Below are 24,148 nucleotides of genomic sequence, written 5' to 3' on the forward strand. Positions count from 1 at the left end.
GGTACTGCATACCATCAAGCCAGGTGCAGGTTCCGTATGAAGATGATGTATGTGGTCTGGGAACATTCGTTCTCCTTCGCACCTCCATACACCGATATGTCCATCGTGATGCTATATGCAAAAATGGGACTCATCTGAAACGACAATGCGGTACCAGTCTTGTACCCAGTGATATAGTTGGGCACCCCACAGTCGGCACATGTCTCTATCGCTACCTCAAAGGAAACTGCAGCAATAGTAGGCGTGCTGATGGCCCGCGGTGCTGCGAAAAACCATTTTCTCGGGCGCCAGTCACATGAGGTCTTTCAAATCCTGTGATCCTTTACATGTGACTCTCCTGAGCCCATCGATTCTATGTGCGACTGACAGAGTGGGTTCATCACGCAACATGAGCAGCAGTATTGCAAAACCATCAACTGCAGTTTCGATACGCTACGATTATGTGGCTGTCGGATTGCGACTCGTGCTGGTATTGTTTATCCTTTTTTTTACGATAAATAACGATTTATCACAAACAACATTCAAATGCGATTCAGGAATGAGGAACCTCCTACATGTTTTTTTCCTTGTACAGGGTATCCCAGAAATGTTGCTATAAACTTTGAGGGGTTGTAGAGGGCGTCTTGAGGAACAAACCGAGCATAGGAACCTGTGGCCAGGGACGTAATCCAGCGACACTACAGAGTTGGCGCCTGCCACTAGGCCACCCCTTCGGCAGCAAACGTGACTGTACGCTGTCGGATCGTAGGCGGAACACCTCGCAGTGCATGTTATTCACTGATCGCGACTGATTGCCACGATCGCCAATGGAGAAGATGGAGCTAGCTGCTGCGAAGGTAGGCCATGTGTCCTATGAATGCGATGTTCTGTTGCCTCGGTGGATTATAGTTTTGAGCACGGATTTCCATCCACCGTTTATACTTCTCCTGTACATTGAAAAACATTCGAGACTTTAAAGGGTTCCAGGAGAAAAATAAGCTGTGGATGGAAACCTATAACTTCGATGCTATGTAGTGTAACTGAATGACGTTTCCAGACGGATTACTGTCCTCCATTTCGTCCTCATTGCACCCTCTCTAACCCCTCTAAGTCAGTCGTTATATTTCTGGGACATGTTTTATATGGCGTTCCGCCTAACTATTTTGTGTGGTTGAGGCAAATACTAATCGGTTGCATACTCAGACATGTAGTACATGAGAGCCGGCTGCTGTGGCCGATCGGTTCTAGGTGCTTCAGTCCAGAACCACGCTGCTGCTACTGTCGCAGGTTCGCATCCTGCCTCGGGCATGGATGTGTGTGATGTCCTTAGGTTAGTTACTTTAAGTAATCTATGTCTAGGGGACTGATAACCTCAGATGTTAAGTCCCATAGTGCTTAGAGCCATTTGAACCATTTTTGCAGTACACTTTGTCAATTTGATGTTATTACCTAAGGCTTTCACTGTGTTGAAATTTTAATGGCTAGCACTGAAATAACGTGTTACTGCATCCGACACCTTCAAACACTCACTGGCGACATTACGTTATATGACGGGCAGTATTCGGGCAAAAATCCAAAAATAACTGAATTAGAATACAACTGCCTGTCAACAATGAGACAGCTAAACTACCACAGTTTTGAAACTATTGTTGTGGCCACATGTAGTACGCATTGCTTCACGCAGTGGAGAATGACAAAACTGAGGCACGCCAGCGACCGAGGCGTTGCGAAATAAGCGCGCACGGATAGCCTTCCTGACAGCAGCAGTCTACCAACCGGCTGATACAATGACGCACGCAAACCGAGTGCCGAGCGAAGCATGGAGAGTGCTGAGTAAGGGAAGTGAGGCCAGCACTCTAAGTTACGCTGCAATATACTGCGGGAGTAATAACAGAAAGCTACCACCGTGGGTAAAAAACGTCCTCCTGCCGGATATAAATAGTGAGGCGCAGGCAGCAACGGACAGAAGCCATTAGGAAGCAGTTCGGATCAGAGGACGGACGTGGTCCGTGTCCGAATGTTCAATCTTCGTAGGTGACGATCCTGGAAGTCTGTTCCAGCTCGCAGGAGTCATCCGTTCGCCGCCAGATGTCAACTTCAGCTTTGGAGGTCGGCCCGAGTGCGGTCGGCACCATGGCTGACTAACTATAGCGAGAACTTCCAGCAGGACCGGCCGCAGCGCGGTCTTGGTCACAGGCGCCGCCGGGGACTGACGCCCGGACTTAACGGCAACCCAGCCAGACGGCGTGTGGTCCGTCCATGACGGGACCTTGCGGACATCGCGACTGATGGCTTCCCAGCCGCTGGTGAAGCAGGCGTTGGCAGCTGACCTCACGGCGACGCGGCTCCGTGGGCGTGCCCGTACTGGGGGCGCCAAGCGGCGACGAGTTCATCTCAGTCACAGGGCATCCTGGCTTCAGCGGAGCACTGGTGGTCTGAGATTCCAGAGTGCGATCAGCGGCGCGAGTTGCGCGCATTGTCGGAGAATATACACAGCAGGAGCCAGGCGGAGGGATCCGCAGGGCTGGGCAGCAACGACGAGGGAGGAATTGTAAAGAAAGTTCAATAAATAATTGTAAAACTCCATGCCGTCTCAGTCTTTGGCGCAGCCACTGTGTCTGCTGCTAACGAGTGGTGCAGAAGTCTTAACAATATATTGTAAGAAGCAACTGTGTTCTATTTCAGGAACGTATCAAACATTCAAGTAAAGGGTTTATATAAAACACCGTTGCTCTGGAATACGTGTCCAGTATTGAAACACTATCGTTAGACAAAATTCGAGCATTTTTACGCTGCTTGACGATTGCTAAGGAACAGAGACGTTGTTAGACAGGAATCATCACAGGCAGTGATGGACGACATGTAACACAGTACATACTTAACAGAGATGGAGTGGTATATTTATAACAAAAAATGGTACAGATTTCACTACACTCGAAAGCAGGATCACAGACATAAGTAACATTCATGTCTGACACAGGTCAGGCTCCCAACACAAAGGTCGATATCGAAATCTCAGTGAGGAATATACCTTCCTTGTATATTTCACACCAGTTATTCTTGTCAACTACCGAACTGTTGACGAATTCTTCGGAGATATTGCTCCACACCTCTCCCAAGGCGGTTTGCAGCTCTTGCACGGTTCGGGGAGAGTCGTTCGTTGAGAAACGTGTCTGCCAAGAGCATCCCAGGCGTGCTGTGTAGGGTTCATACCCTTGGAATATGCAGTCAATGCCACAGATTAAATATCTTCATTTTCCAGTTTGTCCTCAGCGGTTCAGTGCGGGTTGACATTGGCGTCAATAAACAGAAAGCCGAGACATATCGCATTCCTAAACAGTCGGACATGATCCAGAAAAATCTCCCTGTTATACCGCTGTGCCGTAACGATACTTCACGCTTGCATATGCAGTTGTGTTCGGCCATTGTGAGTAATGCCTGGCCAAACCATAACGCCTAAGCCATACCGATGACTTTCATGAACATTTTGTGGTGTGTAAGAGGTCCCCTCTCTCTCTACACTAACTGGTGGCCAGTATCGCTTGCTACAGTGAAGTGGCATTCGTCGGAGAACATCACTCTGAACCACTGTCGCTGACCCGAACCAACATGCTCCTACGTCAACGAAATCTTTCTTGACGATGGCGTGGTGGAAGTGAGGGTGCATTTAATAGGATTCCGAGTATATACACCAGCCGATTTAATCGCCGCGAAATTATTCTGACATTGATACGTGTACCGGTGGAGGTTGTAAGGTCTGCAGCAGTAAGCCTAGGAGTGAGATGGCTGATCCTTTTCGGGGCATGGTGGTTCGTCTACGGCCGCTGAAATGCTTTCACGTAGCATTTCCGCCTTCAGCGGCCTCTTTTTAATTGCGAGATGATGGTCTTGGACACATCCATTACTGTGGCCACAATAGTGACAATTGTACCGGCTTCGAGCCGCCCAAGTGCTCGTTCTCAATCAAAACCACTCAAACGATGTCTTGCAGACATGTTGCCGTACCACACGGATCTTAACTTAATCAGTTCCAGAACAAATGCCGTATTGTATGAACTGTCGAATGCATACTGAGCGTCTGTGCTCGGCTTCGCTGCAGTTAACACTTCCCGCTCTCTACATTTACTCTATCGATAGTCGATTGTTCCGTAGCAATTGGCAGTTGATCCTTAGCAAGTGTCAGTTGTTTCTTAGAAACTTTCAAGCAGTATATGTGCGCAGTGGTGTCGTTTATCATGTAACACATGCAGACGGCCATCTATAATCGCAAAAAGACCAAAACGGTCCACCTATCGTGCTCAGTTGGTTTGCTGCTAATTGTGTAGCAAGTCGATACGGAATGTTTCATCTTTATAAAACTCACGGTTCTCTATGTTTTAGTAGAGTGGAAATATAGTGAGTTTTCATAGCCTAAACCCCCCTCCCGAGTCCAAAAATGGCTACAAGCACTATGGGACTTAACATCTAAGGTCATCAGTCCCCTAGACTTAGAACTACTTAGCCCTAACTAACCTAAGGGCATCACACACACCCATGCCCGAGGCAGGATTCGAACCTGCGACCGTAGCAGCAGCGTGGTTCCGGACTGAAGCCCTTAGAACCACTCTGTCACAGCGGCCAGCCTCCCGAGTCCCATAGCTCTTTAGTACGAATGTGTGCCACGCATGGGCCACTGATACATTTGTTTTGTTCCCATGCCGCAGTTCCCTGCTCTGACAATATACTAAATAAAGTTCGAGAAGTCCTGCATGCTCTTCTTGATTGCTTGATGATGACCTGACTTGTCCATGTTTTGGACGCCATTTTATTAAATTTAACAGTGATGCGTTCCTTGTGGTGAATATTGCCCAGCGTGGCATGGGTCACAATCAAAGTGCAATGCTCTCTCAATTACTGTTTGCGAAAGTGTCCAAAACTTAGCACTGAGCTAACCCATTGTGTGTGAGGGAATGACAGTGTCGCCAGATATGGCCTTGGTAGAGGCCCCATGACCAGACAGTGAAACGTCCCCTTAGAAAAATTAATGAATTACTGTGCTGAAACACCTCTAACAATATTTGATTTTCAAACAGCTGAGCAAAACTGAACTTACTCAGACATTTCGCTCTTTACCTATTCTGATCAACACTAAACTGACACACAATATTTTTTAGCACAACGCAATCTGACTTTCAAAAATCCCTACAAAAGAATCGCCCTGACTAACAATAACCTATACCTTTCACAAATCACTTACCTCACAAAAATCTTCGTTACTCGAACTACTGCAATACAACGAGCGCCACTACTGTCAGCTAAATAAAAGATTCAAACTACTGAAGGCACTAACTACTGATAGGCATAGTTAGCAAATGAAAGATTTTCATGGAGAACAAACAATTTATTTACCTTAACAGTGTTCAAAAGTCATAATATATATATATATATATATATATATATATATATATATATATATATATATATATATATCAGTTCATGATACCCAGTCTTACAAATTTACTGTCTCTGTCCAGATCATCCGCTCTCAAAACTCCGCCATCTCACTCCCCACATCCACCACTGCTGGCGGCTCACCTCCAACTGCGCAACGCTACGCGCTATTTACATCCAGCTGCCCAACACTGCAATGGCCAACAACAATGCAAACCAGCCACAGACTGCACACAGCACAGCCAGTGATTTTCATACAGAGCGCTACGTGGCGTTACCAATATAAAAACCTAAACAGCCTACTTACGACAGGTGTCGCACTGTAGATACCAGCACTGTTAACTCCCTACGTATGCCGAGAAGCATCTGCGTATCGTGTTTGGGGTTGAAGACTCCCTGGCCACAACATGGAAAGAGCGCTGATGCAAAAGACATGGAAAGAAATGTATTCCACAGTATTTGGTCTATGCCCAGAATGTCGAAGATAATTTCCTGGCCAAGAAACAACTGTGTCTGTAGAATAGACTGAAGATAGTGTTGGAGAATTTGTATCAACTAAGAGTACGAAAATAAGAAATGGGTAGATCCTTATTAAAACAGCGTCCGTGAACCAGTAATGGGCAGCACTTTCCTGTGACAAGCTTGATAATATTACTGTCAACACAATCGTTCAACTTGGTCCTTGTCCTGATGTTCGTCTTAATTTAATACTACAGACAGATGAAGGGTTATGTACCAACTTGCAACTATGTGCAATTCATTTTTCATACGAAAGAGACCGGTGCCAAAGTTTAATAGAGTTGACACCTGAGTCTCCATCTTGATATTTCACGGCGATTTAGTACCGTAAAAAATTAAAATTCACTGCACAAACAACCCCATCTAATTAGGGCGTGTAGAAAAGCATGTGAGCTCCCAGAAACTTTAGTAGTAAGCACTGCACTGCTAATAAGTCAGAAATTGTACCTTTGATTAGTCTATCAAATGCGTTTTGTATTAAAGCAATTGCGTTGAATGAGATAGTGTCAAATATCGAATTTCTACATTCCACGTTCTAACACTTCAACTTCCATACATCATTGCATCAGTAGAGATAAGATACAACACACAACACATGAAAGTAGAACAAATGGTATCCCTACAGCTTACAAGCTGCCACTGTCAGTGAAGTTCTGTGAAATGTTGGAAAATACACTGCCTGAAAAAAAAAATTTGCACGCAGAATACAGCATCACACGTTGAGTGATCACTGCATAATCGTGTGAGACAGCGTTATCAGCTCCTCAGAGTGTTTGATAGGGGCCTCATTATGGGTTTCCGTTTGGCTAGCTGGTCGAATCGTGTAATATCCAGATTTGCTGGCATTCAGATGTGAAAGTGACCCAAAGTTGGACTGCAGGGGAACATGAGAACAGGCATGCTCGTCATCAGATTCTCACCGACCACGTCTTACCATCACAAGGGAGGATCGCCATATTGTATAAGCTCATCATAACCCCTTCACATTTTCACCTGACAACAGAGAAAAAGTAATTAACTCCTGCAACATTATGTGTCATTCTGCACCAGCAGTTGAGGACTAGCAGCAGCCACGCATAGGCTGCGGTTAACATCCCAACACAAACGGTTGTGACAGATGGTGCGGTGAACAGGAAGCATGGACTGCTGATGAATGACATCGCATTGGGATCAGTGATGAGCCACAGTTCTGCACTAGCCTGGGTAAGCATAATAGGCGAATGTGGCGGCAACCTGCACAAATGTTCCATCAGCTCAAAGTTTTGAATAAGTGCAGTGGTGTCACTCCTGGCATCATGGTACGAGTAGCCACCCTGCATGACTTCAAGTCACAGCTGGTTGTGATTGACGGAACTCGAATGGCACAACAGCACGTCACGGAAGTGCTGCATGCTCATGTGTTCACTCGTACGTCAGAAAGTGGTGCCTTTTTTCAGGTGGACAATGGTTGTCCACATATGGTACATGCCTGTATGTACTGTCTCCATGTTGTTGAGGTACTCCCATGGCCAGCTAGATACCAAGATCCGTCCCTGATAAAACATGTGGGTGCGGGCTTAGTAATCAGTTCCGTCTCATCGCCAATATCCAGGACACAGGGGCGGCTCCTGTATAGGTTTGCAGGTTTGCGCTATCTCCAAAGAATAGTTCTGTTCAACTGTCTTTGCCTTCTGAGCGTTCTATACTAGTGGAGAAGTAGCGCTCCGTTTATCTCTCTTGAAATACCCGGGCTCCAAACGCCGAACGCAGCGAAGTTGGACGGAATGTGCCGACGTCGACAGGGGGTTGCACTGTGGCTGTGTGGCTGCAAACGTGGGTGTTTCAGAGGGGGTGCGGGGGCAATGCTTGGCAACACTGTACTCGTATGCGGGCTTTGTGTGTATAAACACCTCACCCGGTCCACCCTGGCAGCCACAGGAAGAGGGCCCGAACTCTTCCGAAGGGAAAGGAACTATCGGATCTTCGAACAAAGCGGGATTCACGCGCCACCTTACCAGTTCAGGTGTAGCTGCGAGCGAACTATTTCGTGTGCGTTGTGTTAGTTACTTCAGCGTGTGCTACAGTGAATTTTGAGGCTCAAGTGACAAGTGAATACGTGAAATAATGAATCAGGTAATTTCATTGCTCTTTGAACCCTTCAGTTCACAGAAGTTTGAAGAAAAATTAGAAATCAAGAGGCTAGGTAGGCCGACTCCTGCTTTAACAATTTCGCAAACCGTTAAAACGAAAAGTAACCAATTCAGTAGGATATTTAACTCTGAATTGTACAAGAAACATGAATGGCTGTGTGGTTGTGACACAAAAAATACCTTATTTTGTTTTCCTTGTTTATATTTGGAGGAGATCTTTCATGGTCTAAACACGGAGTCTCTGACATTCAACACCTCCATGACAAAATGAGAAAACAAGAACTTTCTTCAGTCCATGTAAATAACGTTTTGAATATGGCAAGTCTGGGCAACGTAAATATAGCTACCCAATTAGGCAGTGGGTACAGAAGGTCTGTGGCATTACACAACCAAAAAGTTACCGATAATAGATACATATTGAATCTAATTATTAACTGTATTCGTTTCTGTGGTGTATTGGAACTTGCCCTTAGAGGACATGATGAGATTGAATCATCTTCCAATCCTGGTGTTTTTCGTTCCTTGATTAATTTTAGTGCAGAGTTAGCCTCTGTATTAATATCGCATTTAGAGAAAGCTACAGTTTTCAAAGGAACCTCAAAAACCATCCAGAATGAACTCCTCCAGTGCATGCTTCAAGTCTGCCAAGAGGGAATTAGAAAGTAAATGAAGGGTGCTGAGTTTTTGGCCATAACAGCTGACGAAAGCAGTGACGTAGCCTGTGTTTTCCAGATGGTTATAGCATATAGGTACATCATTAACGGAAAACCAGTTGAAAGATTTTGGGACTTCATAGCACCAGAAAAGCATGATGCCCAGTCTTTGGCAACGTCCATCATCGAACAGATAAATAATCATTTGAGGAACTGTCCACATAAGCTAATAGCGCAAGCACATAATGGTGCAGCAGTCATGAGTGTTTCGTCACGTGGCGTGCAGGCTCTTGTTAAGGAAAAGTTTCCCAGTGCTTCATACATTCATTGTTATGCCCACCAGTTGAATCTCATTATGCTTAAAGCCGCTTCCATTAATAAAAGCCGGCCGTTGTTGCCGAGCGGTTATAGGCGCTTCAGTCCGGAACCACGCTGCTGCTACGGCCGCAGGTTCGAATCCTGCCTCGGGCATGGATGTGTGTGATGTCCTTAGGTTAGTTAGGTTTAAGTAGTTCTAAGTTCTAGGGGACTGATGACCTCAGATGTTAAGTCCCATAGTGCTCAGAGCCATTTGAAACATTAATATGCGAATATTCTTCACTAAACTTCAGGGACTTCGCAGCTTCTTTTCAGCGTCTCCTCAAAAAACAGCAGTTCTCGACAAAATAGTACCAAACCGACTGCCACGTTCAGTGCTTCCTCGTTGGAATTTTCAGTCAAGGAGTGTCAATATCGTTTTCGAATATAGGATAGATATTATCACGTGCATGAATAATATGAACCAGGGCGAAAAACTGTAACGAGAACACGATCCTGGAAGCCTGTGGCTTAGTAACAATTTGAAGGACGAAAATATTTTTTGGCTTTCATTTTTTCATAAAATCATGATCCATGTGGATGTTTTGTATAACCAGCTACAAAAAAAGGATATTGACCGAACTTACACAAAATCAGCTGACAGCTTTTGAGCGTGAAATTGCGATCATTAGAGAAGGAATGAGTGAAAATTCAACTAGTTTACACGAGTACCATAAAAGAGGGAGAACTGAAGACACATCGATCGTTTGCTGCCATAGCCAGTCAACGCTAAATTCCGCCGCATCGTCGACACGTTCGTCGTTCTTTCCACATTCAGTTTTGCTGTTATTTCAAGCAGTGTTGCTTGTCTGTTAGCACAGACAACTTTATGCAGACGTACACTGCGTTGTCCGCGGTGAGAGATAATTTCTGAAATTTGGTATTCTAAGCACAATCTTGACAGTGTGTATCTCTGTATATTGAATTCCCTAACGATTTCCGAAATGAAATGTCCTATGGCTCTAACTCCGCGTTCCGAATCTGTTAATTCCCGTCGTTCGACCACATAATTTGGAAAACATTTTCAGAAGAATCCTCTGAGTACAAATGACAGCTCCGCCAATGCATTGACCTTTTATACCTCGTGCACGCGATACTACCAACACCTGTATATGTGCATACTGCTATCCCCTGACTTTTTTCACCTCAGTGTATGTGCCGTTAGAGCACTCCTATGTTGCTTCCGTTTTTCTAAAGCAGTTCCCAGAAAAGGCGCTCTCTCATTCAGGTTTTTTGGCGTTACGTCGTGGTTGATTTTTCTCGCTGTATCCGTTCTTAAGATGAATTGATATTCTCGCAGCAGATCCTATCCTCTCGTAGCCGAAAGAACACATATGTAGTTGCCCAGATTATTGATTTCATGATTGGCTGATTGCTGCACCTTACCATAATAAGACAAAAGAGTAGTCTATCCGAAAGCAGCCGCATACCACATATATTTCTGTCTGGAATTCGAATGCATGCGTAGACCCAGTTCACCAGAACGGTCAACGCTTACATGTAGACAGTTTTCCCTTTAAAATTCGTTACAAACAGAAGAAAACGACAGAAGGTCTCCGCGAAGATACGTCTAGAAGTTCTGATGCTGTTAGATATATCAATGAAGATTACCGCAGAAGATGAAATAGTATGCAACACAGAGCAAACCTGCTCTCATTTTAGGTTGTAGTCAGTGTGAGCGCTTTGAGAGGTGACTACATAACACAAAGATGTATTGACTGTAGTTTCCAAAATTATGCCGCACTTGTTACGTTGAACATTATGTCTACATTTCTTTGCCTCCAGAATCGCTATTAGGATCCATGCTCCCTCACACTAGCTTAGTGCTTACACCACACTCAGTGAAGAATAAATGAGACACGCAATATGTCACTACATCAACAGCAAGCCACACTATACACACTTATTCAGACATCCGAACTGAAGAGATTGAGACTCATTACTGGCTTCAGACACATAGAGAAGTTACTGAATCCATGTATTCAGTTACATAAGAGATTCACCTGTCCGGGTGGTTCCTATTTAATCGGAAATTGAGGTGTTCAGCGTTAATAGAGAGTGAGAAACGTGAATATGTTCGTTATATGTGAAATATCTGAACTGCTAAGATTAATATGTGTAAGTAGGCTGTTTAGGTTTTCTTATTGGTAACGCCACCTAGCGCTCTGTATGAAAATCTGGATGTGCTGTGTGCAGTCTGTGGCTAGTTTGCATTGTTGTCTGCCATTGTAGTGTTGGGCAGGTGGATGTGAACAGCACGTAGCGTTGCGCAGTTGGAGGTGAGCCGCCAGCAGTGGTGGATGTGGGGAAGTGAGATGGCGGATTTTTGAGAGCGGATGATCTGGACATGTGTCCATCAGAGACAGTACATTTGTAAGACTGGATGTCATGAACTGCTATATGTATTATGACTTTTGAACGCTATTAAGGTAAATACATTGTTTGTTCTCTATGAAAATCTTTCATTTGCTAACTATGCCTATCAGTAGTTATTGCCTTCAGTAGTTTGAATCTTTTATTTAGCTGGCAGTAGTGGCGCTCGCTGTATTGCAGTAGTTCGAGTAACGAATATTTTTGTGAGGTAAGTGATTTGTGAAAGGTATAGGTTAATGTTAGTCAGGGCAATTCTTTTGTAGGGATTATTGAAAGTCAGAATGAAGCCAGTTTTACTACTGATTTATTTTTCTTGTTGCTGCACATTGGCTCATATTAGTTGTAATATTGCAATTGCTTTGCTAATTTATATATACTACTGCTTGCTTTGCCAATTTCCATTTTTTTGGTCTTGCTGTTTGTGTAAATTTGTTATGTGCTGTTGCATTGCCTCGTCCCTTGGTATATAAATCTGAGCTCAGTAGATTTAAGTTAGCTTAAGAGGGGGTAGACGATATAAGAAACTAACTATGATGCATTGGAAGAAATGCATTGAGAAGCTATAAGAAAATGGTTTGGCCAAAAAAGAATTTTGAAAGAGGATATGAACAAAAAAGTAGGGTTTAGGGACAACAGGTTATGGTAAGATTTTCTTGGAAATAAATGATGAGGTAAGATAATAGAAAATAAATAATGAGGTAAGAAATATGTGAACATATAAATACAGAAAACATGCTTTGATAGGATTTTTTTGGTGGAAACAAATGTTGAAATAAGACGAAAGATCTATGGAATGAAGTTTTGGGTTGGTCTGCAGTACCAAATGTTACACTGAAAACAAACCCCGCCCTTTCCTCTTGTGTTATTCTGCTATGTGTTTATGTACTCTTGTGTATTTGTGTTTTCCTGTCTTTATGTCTTTAGCTGATGACAGTTATGTTGTAGAATTTTTGTAATACTATGTTATTTACATTGTAAAGATGTTTAGACATTATCTGTTCTGTTTTGTTGCTCATATGTGAAGTTGATGTTTCAAAAGTTATTCTGATCTTTATGTATGTACTTATGTCATAATTCTGATGCGCGTGTTTATTTCCATTCTTTTGTAAATCCTGTTTTACTACAAATGTTATCTGTATTGTTATGTTCTTTAATGATGTATTTTGTACCTTTGTTATTGTATTCTTATGTTATAAAATTGTAATTGACACCAGTTCATCAAATTAAGTAACTTGTAAGTTACATTTCACTGCACACGTTTCTGTTGGTCATAGTATATGCACAATATGTGAAAAAAGAGGGCTGTTAGTGTTTGGATGTTAGTTAATAATTCAGCAAGGGACTGATTAACAGCATTGCTGGTTCTAAGGACAGTTCCAAAAACTTTGTGAGTGCACAAGTGGTGGTTTATGGAGTTGCTATATTGTCTGCAAGACTTCTAAGGACAATTCCAAAAACTTTGTGTGTGCACAAGTGGTGGTTTATGGACTTGCTATATTGTCCGCAAGACTCTTCAGTGTTGATTGTCCACCTGCACAGTCACAACAGATGGCTGCTGGCCGTCTCTACAAGGACTACAGTGGGTCTGCATCTTTGATGGCCCACGAATACCAGAATTTCTACAAGGACTGCATTGGGTCTGCACCTCTGGTGGCCCACCAATACCGTAAACTCTACCAGGACTACAGTGGGTCTGCTCTGATGACCTACTTACCAATATTCTTCAAAACTTCGACTGACTATGCTGTGGGTTTGCTCTGTTGTGGCCCATTACCTGTCTGCATGTCAAGAGTCAGCACTGTCTCTCCGTTGCAAGGACAACACTACTTGTTCAAGACTGCATGAAAATCCACTACTTCTGTGTGCATTTTCTTTTACTGCTCAGACTTTGAAAAAAAAAAAGAAAAAGAAAAAAAAAAAGAAAAAAAAACTTTACAATTTTTCTGTGATGAACGATCAGGACTGTCTTTATGGACTGAGAAAATTTTAGCTTTTGACCAACATTGTATCAATAAGTGTGTGCATTTGATTTCTTTGCTATTGTAATTGTGAAAATTTTTTTTAACAAATATGTATTGGCCAGTGCCCAAAACAATTTGTATAATTTTTTGTGGGGAGCATGGGGGCTATGTAAGTAGGCTGTTTAGGTTTTCTTATTGCTAACACCACCTAGCGCTCTGTATGAAAATCTGGCTGTGCTGTGTGCAGTCTGTGGCTAGTTTGCATTGTTGTCTGCCATTGTAGAGTTGGGCAGCTGGATGTGAACAGCACGTAGCGTTGCACAGTTGGAGGTGAGCCGCCAGCAGTGGTGGATGTGGGGAAGTGAGATGGCGGATTTTTGAGAGCAGATGATCTGGACATGTGTCCATCAGAGACAGTACATTTGTAAGACTGGATGTCATGAACTGCTATATGTATTATGACTTTTGAACGCTATTAAGGTAAATACATTGTTTGTTCTCTATGAAAATCTTTCATTTGCTAACTATGCCTATCAGTAGTTATTGCCTTCAGTAGTTTGAATCTTTTATTTAGCTGGCAGTAGTGGCGCTCGCTGTATTACAGTAGTTCGAGTAACGAAGATTTTTGTGAGGTAAGTGATTTGTGAAAGGTATAGGTTAATGTAGGTCAGGGTCATTCTTTTGTAGGGATTATTGAAAGTCAGATTGCGTTGCGCTAAAAAATATTGTGTGTCAGTTTAGTGTTGATCAGAATAGGGAAAGAGCGAAATGTCTGAGTACGTTCAGTTCTGCTCAGCTGTTTGAAAATCAAATAACATAAGGGGTTTATCAGCACAGTAATTCATTAATTTTTCTAAGGGGACATTTCATATGGTAAAAAAAAATTAAGAACTTACTGACTGAGTTGCTCCACTGCGTGGAGGTAGCAGTCAGTGTGGGCCAGATCGGTGCTGTCGTTGTTGAAGCACTAGCTATTCTTAATATTTTACTGTCCCTGTGAATACAGGTCGTTAAACCGAATATCACACTAGACTAATCTGAAACTGCTCTATCGAATGGACACGAGATATACCTCTTTTAAAATCTTTCCACATTGGACGTCGCAAGAAAGACGTATGAGCAGTATTTGTTTGGGCTGATTCTAGCTACACATCGGAAATAGGAAATTCCAAACATGTGTCAAAACACCAGCGGAAACGGGCCTGATGACACTTACGAGAGATACCTGGTGTATACAGGGTGTCCCTAAAAGAGACCGACATACGTTAGCGACAGGTTCCTTGCACCAAAACAAGAAAGGAATTTCTTGTAAACAAGGGCTCTAAAGCGTATATCTTAGAGTTATGAGCACTTGTTCATCTTCAATGCTATGACACACCTGCCTTCTACTGCAAGCTCTTTGCTTTCCATATTTTGGGACGAGGTAGTATCGACCAAAACAAGAAAGAAAATGTCTAGTGAACATGGGCTTTAAAATGCATAATTTAAGAGCCATGAGCACTTGTTCAGTAGAAGAGATGGGTTTCGCGCTAGCGAAGATGAACAAGTGCTCATAGCTCTTACAGTATGCCTTTAAGGCCCCACATTTCTTTCTTGTTTTGGTCAATAAAATCTACTCCCAAAATATGGAAAGCAAAGACCTTGCAGTAGATGAAACGTGTTTCATAGTATCGAAGATGAATAAGTTCTCATACCTCTTAAGGAAAGCATTTTAGAACTTATGTCTACTAGATGTTTCTTGCTTATTTCTTTATTAGGCATCTGTCCGTAAGGTTTGTCGGTGTTTTTGGGTCACCCTGTATATGGTGTTTCGAAGTATTTTGTTGGAGACGAAGTGTTCGCTGGCGCTTCATGGAGGCGCTAGGCGTCCTTTTCTATAGGTTTTGCTTCTGAGAGGCGACAGTGACCAGGCATTTTGCGGCGTGCATATGCAGTGGTTGTTGCCTGTAATTGTCATCTGCTCTACGTAAAAGGGGACAACGAGATCCTCGTCTTGGCCTGAAGGTCCCAGAAATGTCTACTGACCGCCGTGTCATCCTCTACCTTACGGTGTCATGCGGGCACGACATGGAGGGACATGTCTCTGTATGTCCATCTTTATGCAAATGTTTGCAGAATCTCGGCTGTTCAGTGCAGAATGTCGAATCAAAACACATTTCAGCCGTCTAAATTTCCAAGTGTTATTTTATCTGTAAGCAACCACTTTCGGCGATATATTACGCCGACGCCGCCTTCAGGTCCCTGACAAACGCGTAGGAAGATTTCAACCACTCAAGTAGGGGCCAGTATTCAAAGACTTGAATCAGTAGCTGTACGAATGCAAATCATTGAATTCTGATTCCTATTCTGACTGGACCAGAGATGTGAAGCTTCCTACACGTCAGTCAGGGTGCCTGAAATGGCGTAATATATCGCCGAAACTGGATGCTCGATAAAATAACAATCAGAAATTACGATGACTGAAAGGTGTTTTCATTCGACGTTCTGGGGGAGCATGTGGTCAGCACACCATTCTCCCGGCAATTTCATAGACTCTCCAGACAGGTCATCAGTTGGCATCACGAGGCTGAGTGCACCCCGTAGCAGTCCTCCCACCTGTCCTTGGCAGTATCGAGCATAGAGCCCAGGTCCTTTGCATGGTAGCCATCTACGCTGACCACTCAGCTATGAAAGTGAACGTGCAAATTTAAAGTTACTGATTCACTTCGAAAATATCTATCCTCACTTGGAGACAATCATTCTTAAAGTGTTTTGTTGTTGAAAATCAATCTATCAGATTACTGGCATAGGTAGTACGCGCCACACCTGGTTAATAGGCCCTGAAAATTTTATGAAATCTCGGCGTCGTAGAGCCAAATGTTAAAGGACACCTAGCGTCGCCGAAAGTATTTACGAACATTTTGTTTCTGATAAAAGACGTTCCCCATGACGTGGTCTATCACCCTACAGACATTTGATGCAAAAACGTTGGCACACGCTGTATGTATTCCACTTCCACTGGTTTCACTATTTTAAAGTTCATGTAGCGTTGACAAATGCTAACATTCAGCTCGTACTGCGCATATTTTTTCATAAATTCGGAACTTTCTAAAAGTGAAAGCTACGATAATATGTAGTTATACAGGGTGATTATAATTAAAGTTAACCTTTCAAACCGCTGTAGAAATAACACTACTGGCCAGAATGACGTCAAACTGCAACGGAATATTATCGGAGATGAGAGAAACCGTATGGCAGAAGAAAAATAAATAGTTACAAAATGTCGCAATAGATGGCAGCAATACAGCAATGCCTAAGGTTCACGTTTGAGGCTAAACAAACTGTACTACACAGTGTGCATGGGTGTACAGGTGTGATGCTGTTAGTTGCGTAAGCCCATCCACCACGACAAGGTCATATCACATTGGATGGAAAAAATCGGTTTTTAGTTGTCCTGACGCCAAAAACCGCATAAAAAGCATCGATCAAAATCAAATCGGATTATTAATTTCCGTATACTGGCGCAAAGCTTTGTAACACCAATATCAATTAGAAGTAGGTTTATACTATGTAAATGTTTATCTACGATTATGAAGTTTTTGTTCTTTGTTAGTTAAGGACATTGATTTGTGTCATGTAATTTAAAGTTTGTAATGTATGTATAAAAAAAGATAGATGACATTTAAAATAATGAAATTTTACAAAATATGTATCTTCATAAAGAAAAATCTGTATGTTGGAAGCTGGTTCATGCTTCGGGAACTTGTATTGTGAAATATAAAAGCTGAAGGGAAGCCCCTCCGCAACGAAAGTGGCTTGGTGCGACGTAAAAGGTGGTTTTGACGGTCGCACTGGGCGGCTCCTTGGTGGGAACGGTACGCAGTTAGTGGCTAGCCGTTGTAAGTATACATCGAGGGTGCCAAGGGGGGCATTTGGAAGCTGTTTTGTATGGAATTTTGCCTCGGATGTGGATTTGGCTATTGCATGGTGCTCTTGGCGATAAGGAATGGCTCTAATACGATGCAAATCCGTCGCCAAGAAGAAATTAGAAAGAGCATTCAGCACCAAGAGCCGTGAGTTAGCCGCCACGTCGCTTGCCACCACTACTTCGCCACTGCTCCACCAACTTAAGGTACACAGATATGTATTATAACACGGACCAGATAATTTGTGTGAGTGTTTTTCAATAATAATCCAAGTACTATAAACCAGTGTTTGAACCATAGCGTTATCCTAATCATGAACTGATGCAGAAACCCATCCTAAGTGTGCAGAAAACCAAGTATCCTGTTTCTAACAAGCTATTGATTTGTTTCTGTGTATTAAATGTGCAAAAGTTCAGTGCCAGAGTATGTAACTGTCACTGCCTAAAATACCTCTTTCACAGGTGATGAAAAAGGTACATAAATTAAACTTATTTGAAATGCAATTTAGCCTTGATTTCAATCATGAACTATTATTTTTTGTTGAGGTTAATCGATCTGTGTTGAATAAATTTCTTTAAAGGATGAAAACATAAATTATTCCAAGTAGGGCTAAACATTAATTTTGGTTGAATTGAACTTTGCTTCTGAAATAATTATAGAGTTGCCTATTGAGACAGTATCAGTTTATGGGTCCACACCATATTCTTTTCATATTAGAAAGATATTTGGAATATAATCACTGCTAAAGAAATCTGATACATCTCTATAAATGGGAGTATAAAAAGTGTAAATGTAATATTATTTAATTTTATTTGTGGATTTTATGTCAGTTAAGTCAGATACCTTTTCAGGCCCAACTTTATTTCAGTGTTTCCTTCAGTAACATCTCAGTACTGAATCATGTAATGATAGTGATTGTAACTTATTATAAGAGTGGGGCACTATCTTGCTTTCTATGATTATTGATTGATGCATTAATGGTAACTACTGCTACTCACAACTTAGATCGTCCTGTATTCTTGTGTATCCAATGTGCTATTCAAAGGGAATCATAATTAAAGTCGCTTCAACAACTCATATTCAATTTTCTTAAACATAATGTTTCAAATTAATATGCCTAATTATGCTGGCGACTGTTTATTGTTTCATTTGTATGAACTTTTCTACTTTCATTAATCCCAAAGTAAAGCCCATTTAGTTTTCTATTAATTGCAATATATACAAAATTACTGTCCGATATCCTTTATCCATTAGACAAACGTGCGGTCAAAACTCAAAATCCTCACAGAGGGTAACACTAGCTTTGTGTCACGACAGGCATGTTAGTGACGTGTAACAAAGTATGACTAGTGTTATTACTTGTTCAATATGCTGTCCACCATTTCTACAACAAGTTGAGATCGAGAAACAGCAAGTTCCACAACTGATCGAAGTGTTTCCGGGGTCACGTTCACAATGTGTTGCGCAATGCGTGCCTTCAACCCAGCTAAGTTTGCAATCAGATCACTGAACACATCTTTCAGGTAGCCCCACAGCCAGAAGTCACACGCATTAAGATCAGGTGATTGGGACGGCCAGACTGTAGGTAAATGGCGGCTGATAATTCTAGCACTTCCGAAATGGGGCTTTAGCAGTTGCTTAACTGGGTTTGCAATGTGCGGAGGTGCGCCATCTTGTATAAAAATGATTCCATCCACACTTCTACGCTGTTGGAGAACTGGAATGACGTGCTTGCGCAAAAGACACTCATAGCGCTTACCAGTGACGTTACAGGTAACAGAACCGGAAGCACCTGTCTCTTCGAAAAAAATATGGCCCTATGATATATGATGCCGTAAACCTGCACCACACAGTGACTTTTTCAGGATGAAGTGGTACTGGTTGATTTACGTGTGGATTTTCCGTTGCCCACATTCGACAATTCTGTGTGTTGACATATCCTGTCAGGTAGAAGTAGGCTCCGTCTGTCCACAAAATCTTCCACGGCCAATCATTGTCCACTTCCATTCGAGCAAGAAGTTCTAATGAAAAGGTCCTCTCTTGCTGGCAGGTCAACAGGAAAGGATGTTTCGTAGGATTTTACGCACCATGCTCACGGGTATGACAAATGTTCGGGCGATTCTACGTGCACTATACGTTTCCTCACCACCACTCGTCTCCTGCATTGCTGTGGCCACTGCTTCCACTGACGTCAGTTCGTTTCCTCCCTCCACCAGGTTGCATACCAAAAAAACCTGCCTCTTCGAACTTCCGAATCATTTTCTCCAGACCCACGACTGTCATCGGACCAAAGCCTTTTTTAAAACCCTTCGGTGTGCGGAACTTCTGCACAGTCATCATTTTTGTAGTACAGCTTTACAAGCAGAGCGCGATCCTGTATAGAGACAGTTATGGCGAACGTAGCAGACGCGAAAGGAGGAAAAGCCGCGTATCTGGCGTGTTTATACCAACTTCAATGGGTAGTGCGCATGACAGGTATTTTAATTTGCGTATTTGACACATACAGTGCCATCTATTAATCAGTTTTCACACTATGTGTTTTCTTCTGCCATACGTTTTCCCCCTTCTCCGATAATATTCCGTTGAAATTTGACGTCATTCTGACCAGTGGTATTATTTATACAGAATTTTGAAAGTTTAATTATAATCACCCTGTACATAGAACACACACACACACACACACACACACACACACACACACACACACACACACGGTGTTTCAAAAAACATTTTTAAAAAATTTAGGATCATATTCCTTACACCAAAACAAGAAAAAAAATTCATATGCATATATGTCCGTAAAATTTTCGTTTTCGAGTTATTAATGAAAGCTGATGTTCAGCGGCTTTCCAGGTACAACACAACAACTTCACTTATCTATGCTCCAGTTTGACCCAGGCTTCTAGAAGGCGTTGTGTTGGCAGGGAGACTTGTTCACATTCATCATTCGTCTGTCTACAACGTGTGCGTTGCGTAGATGTACTACAGGTAGTGAGTTAACTGAAAGTGCTCAGTTCAAACCTGGCAGTATGTTCATCCCGTGAGCAGGCAGACATGTTTTTTGTCACGGCTGTGCGAATGGTAAGGGACACGAGGCAGCACGGTTGTATAAGACGGCGTTTGCATGCCTCATCTTTAGAGCTGTATTTCACCGCGTTACCGGGACACGATCCGTAACAACAGACTACTGATCGAGGAAGTCCACATGTTGCTCGTGCGCTTGATCAGGAAGAGCACGTTCTGCGGGCTATCGAAGAAGGGCCAGTTATCAGCGCAGGACAAGTGGCTCTGACATGGGGTACATCTCCAAGTTCAGCATGGAGGCTGCTTCACGAGTAAGTCATATATCAAAATGGTTCAAATGGCTCTGAGCGCTATGGGACTTAACATCTATGGTCATCAGTCCCCTAGAACTTAGAACTACTTAAACCTACTAACCTAAGGACATCACACACATCCATGCCCGAGGCAGGATTCGAACCTGCGACCGTAGCAGTCGCGCGGCTCCGGACTGAGCGCCTAGAACCGCTAGACCACTAAGTCATATATCCATATCATCTTCAACGTGTGCAGGATCTTACGATTGACAATCATCCACCACGGGAGAACTTTTGGAACGTTTGCCGACGGTTTGTTGAACAGACTGCTAATCTGTTGTTCGTATCTTTGGATTTGTTTACAAGTGTGGTGACGTGTGGAAGAGATAGAATAAGAAATTTGCACAACCAGCACGTAAGAACCAATCGAAATCCTCATGCTACAGTACAAGCTATATATCAGCATCAGTTTAACGCGTGAGCTGGAATTGTATGTAGGGCCATTGTTCTCCCAATAAGTCTTACGTGTGCCATCTTTATTAAAGACTTTATTTAGAACACCCCTCTTCCGAAGCCCTACTAGACGATATGCTTCCCCCCCCCCCCCCCCCCGAAAATAAGAAGAAACATGTGGTTTCCGCATGATGGAGCTCCAGCACATTTCAGTCTAAGTGTTTGAGACGCACTGGATAGTACTTATCATGACAGATGGATGTTCCATGGCTTGCACGTACCCCCGACCTCAATCCTTTGAATATTTGTCTCTGAGGACACCTTAAACAATTGGTCTATGCAGAAGACCATCCGGATGCAGAAATTCTTCATAAACGTGTCATGTAAGCCTGTGAAACTATTCGAAACGGTCAGGGAGTATTTGGAATTGTGCAACAGACAATGAATCCACACGTGTAGTCGTGTTTAGAAGCAAGAGGAAGAGATTTAGAGCATTTATTGTGTATTTGAGTGTTGGTTAATTCCGAATACCTAAATTGTAAACTTCCATTGCTAACTCTAAAACGAAGGATTTTCAGACTGATATTTATACCAGCTTTTTTTCTTGTTTTGGTGTTAGAAGCCTGTCCTAAAAGTTTGTAAAAGTATTTTTGAAACACCTTGTGTATTGGTGTCATTCAAAATGAACCGAGCCAGAGGCTATTAAATAAAAACCGCTGAAGGGACCGTAAAAATCCCTTTGCCTGAGGAAGAAGATACGGTCGTTACAAGAGCGTCGAGGTCACAAACTCGCTTCTAGAGGGACAAGGGCGCACAGTCGCGCACCCACGTGACGACAGAGAGAGCACGTGCACGCGACGGCCGTCCACTGCACGCGCTCGTGCTCAAAACAGAGAATTGGAGGCTTAAAAAGACAAGCAAAGGGTTTAGTGCGTTTTCTTACAGCTGAAGGAGTGCAGGGAACGTACATTCATTGAAGAATGGCGCAAGTGTACGAAGAGCACTGAATAACCGTTGTAATTACGATGCTCAGTGCGGCCTGCGGGGCAATGGCTGGCACGGTAACTCACTGGTCTTCGATAATGTGGTCACCTACATGCTAGACAGTGGTATCGGTAATCTACATCTACATAGATACTCCGCAATTCACGATACGGTGCGTGGCGGAGAGTACCTCGTACCACAACTAGCATCTTCTCTCCCTGTTCCACTCCCAAACAGAACGAGGGAAAAATGACTGCCTAATTGCCTCTGTACGAGCCCTAATCTCTCTTATCTTATCTTTGTGGTCTTTCCGCGAAATATAAGTTGGCGGCAGTAAAATTGTACTGCAGTCAGCCTCAAATGCTGGTTCTCAAAATTTCCTCAGTAGAGATTCACGAAAAGAACGCCTCCTTTCCTCCAGAGACTCCCACCCGAGTTCCTGAAGCATTTCTGTAACACTCGCGTGATGATCAAACCTACCAGTAACAAATCTAGCGGCCCGCCTCTGAAATGCTTCTATGTCCTATGCAGTGTGGCTTTCCAGATGGAGCGTCATCGGCCAACGATATCCGTCCTTCCTTGAATCGTTTGTGCCACGACTTGACCCATTCAACGAACATGCAGTGCTCGTCGTACACTTGTGCCACTCTGATGAATTTCCGTTCTCCGCAACCCTTACGGTGTCAGGAAATACACAACATCCCTCTGATCTACAAATCTCTTTTTTTAGCACGACTGAGTGCAGTGGACGGTTGACGCGCTCACGTATTCGCTTTGACGTGACATTATTGGGGAACACTGAAGAATGTGATACAACCCGTCGGCTTTGAGCAATGACGTCAGAAGTTACCATAGATGATGCGTTGCAAGGATTTAAAAGCACAGACCAATGTTGACAAACACACGACTGTAGGACAGAGAAAACAGATCGTGGACATGTCGCAAGGTACCCACTACTGCTTCAGTTTTACACTATGTGCAACGGATTTATTTGCAGGACCTTTGCATAAATGCCTAACTTGAAAGCTATGTCAATTCTCCTTGGCCCAATGATTGACATTCACACATTTAGTAAAATTATTAAATAAAATTTCTTTTTTTAACTGATAATGAAACAAAACAATGAAAGGTTTGTCTATTCTTACAGAAAGAATGTTCCGACTCAAATTTGAATTTTTTTAGAAGAAATTCGTTTATTCATTAAGCATTTCAGGTTATTATAAGAACAAAAAAACTCTCTTCTTTAAACAAATATTAAGTCGGCTGATCTTTACACGGCTTGAAATTTGCATCAGATTCCACGATGTAATTTACACGTATCTGACTTTCCTATTGTTGTTGTTGTGGTCTTCACTCTAGAGACTGGTTTGATGCAGCTCTCCATGCTACTCTATCCTGTGCAAGCTTCTTCATCTCCCAGTACCTACTGCAACCTACATCCTTCTGAATCTGCTTAGTGTATTCATCTCTTGGTCTCCCTCTACGATTTTTACCCTCCACGCTGCCCTCCAATACTAAACTGGTGATCCCTTGATGCCTCAGAACATGTCCTGCCAACCGATCCCTTCTTCTAGTGAAGTTGTGCCAAACTCCTCTTCTCCCCAATCCTATTCAATACCTCCTCATTAGTTATGTGATCTACCCATCTAATCTTCAGCATTCTTTTGTAGCACCACGTTTCGAAAGCTTCTATTCTCTAGTTGTCCAAACTATTTATCGTCCATGTTTCACTTCCATACATGGCTGCACTCCATACAAATACTTTCAGAAACGACTTCCTGACACTTAAATCGATACTCTATGTTAACGAATTTCTCTTCTTCAGGAACGCTTTCCTTGCCATCGCCAGTCTACGTTTTATATCCTCCCTACTTCTACCATCATCAGTTATTTTGCTCCCCGAATAGCAAAACTCCTTTACTACTTTAAGTGTCTCATTTCCTAATCTAATTCCTGCAGCATCACCCGACTTAATTCGACTACATTTGCTTTTGTTGATGTTCATCTTATACCCTCCTTTCAAGACACTGTCCATTCCGTTCAACTGCTCTTCCTAGACCTTTGCTGTCTCTGACGGAATTACAATGT

At 42.8% G+C, this 24,148-nt stretch overlaps 1 protein-coding gene across 1 annotated transcript in view; it reads right to left on the reverse strand.

Moving 5' to 3' along the window:
• The window catches only part of LOC124740009 (dynein axonemal intermediate chain 3-like), a 153,660-nt gene that overhangs the window by 41,851 nt on the left and 87,661 nt on the right, over positions 1-24,148 (reverse strand). The gene's annotated exons all lie outside the window — the stretch shown is intronic.

Source organism: Schistocerca piceifrons, chromosome 1, assembly GCF_021461385.2.
Source record: "Schistocerca piceifrons isolate TAMUIC-IGC-003096 chromosome 1, iqSchPice1.1, whole genome shotgun sequence".
NCBI classification, from domain to species: domain Eukaryota; kingdom Metazoa; phylum Arthropoda; class Insecta; order Orthoptera; family Acrididae; genus Schistocerca; species Schistocerca piceifrons.